Below are 388 nucleotides of genomic sequence, written 5' to 3'. Positions count from 1 at the left end.
CAATGCCACAGTCACCTAGTTTTTTAATGAGGATGGGGTGGGAGACGGTGTCAAAGGCCTTGCTGAAGTCCAGAAAGACTATGTCCACAGCGACACCTGCATCCAATGCTTTTTGTGACCTGATCAGAAAAGGCAATCAGGTTGGTCTGACATGACCTGCCCTTAATGAAACAGTGCTGGTTGCCCTTGAGCATCATCCCTGAAGCCAGCCCATCGCAGATTTACTCCTTGATGATCTTCTCAAAGAGTTTCCCTAGGATTGAGGTAAGACTAATGGGCCTATAGTTGCCCGGGTCCTCCCTCCTCCATTTTTTAAAGATGGGGACCATGTTGGCTGTCTTCCAATCATCTGGCACCTGGCCTGAGCACCACAAGCACTCGTAAAGCC

Source organism: Crocodylus porosus, unplaced genomic scaffold (genome assembly GCF_001723895.1).
Source record: "Crocodylus porosus isolate Cpor-Errol unplaced genomic scaffold, CroPor_comp1, whole genome shotgun sequence".
Lineage (NCBI taxonomy): Eukaryota > Metazoa > Chordata > Crocodylia > Crocodylidae > Crocodylus > Crocodylus porosus.
Note: the sequence above shows the minus strand (reverse complement) of the source record.